Here is a 1,030-nt window from a genome sequence, read left to right as displayed (position 1 = left end):
TTTTTTTTTTTTTTTTTTTTTTTTCCTTTCCTTAGGAGGGAAGGAGAACTGCACTGCACTAGACTTGACAAAGAAAGAAACTGCAAGGTTTATATATGAAATTGCGTGCCATAAAAGAAACCCTAAGTGGAGATGGAAGATGAAATGTACACCGTTAGATGAGAATTTGGGGATGGTTATGGATTGTATAAAATGAGGCCAAGTGTACCATGCTGACGCTTGTCATGACGTGTCAAATGTATAAAAGGATATGTGGCTCCAGCTGTCTTTGGTTCTCCGTTTGGCAAGCTTAATGAAAATGAAAAGGGTAATTTTTAACATCGGTCCCCAAACTATGGCACTTGATGACACCTGTGTCCCTTTTAAATACTTTTAACATTTAGCTCCTCAAACTAAATATTGGTGCAGGATATTCCCAAATGGATGGGAAAATGTCAAAATTTTATTGAATTTGTCACCTGCATGCTGTGATTACTAGTGACAGGTTATTTTCGTCAATTCTTCATTTTATTAAACAACAATTTTAAATAGAAAAGGTATTTATTTTATGAACAACGAGATGTTAACTTGTCCTCTTCATCTACTATAATCATTGGGGAATTACTGCATCAACGCTGGATAATTCACAGCACCTGCTCATTGGTATATTATAAAAGATTTCACAACTTCAAATTCCTCACTTTTTATCTTTTGAAATTAAGTTGGAATACTTGAGTAGATGGAGTTACGTACAATGATTGACAGAAGTTAAAAACTTTGAGTAGAAAAGAATTTGGTTGTACAATAGGATAGTTATCAAATCTATTCTGCTCATGCGACTTTCCTATCCTTCGATGAAAGATGCGGACGTGATAAATGCATTAAACGAGTTAGAACATCTTATAAAAACTATATGAAGTATAGAGGTATATCTCTATCCTCTATCGAACCTCACAATATTTATTATTTTGTGCTAATAATCCTATTATCTCTCTCGATAACAACAAAATTCACAAACAATTCAACTAGTGGCCAATTAATTGAAAAAAAA

Source organism: Olea europaea, chromosome 18 (genome assembly GCF_002742605.1).
Source record: "Olea europaea var. sylvestris chromosome 18, O_europaea_v1, whole genome shotgun sequence".
Classification (NCBI taxonomy): Eukaryota; Viridiplantae; Streptophyta; class Magnoliopsida; order Lamiales; family Oleaceae; genus Olea; species Olea europaea.
Note: the sequence above shows the minus strand (reverse complement) of the source record.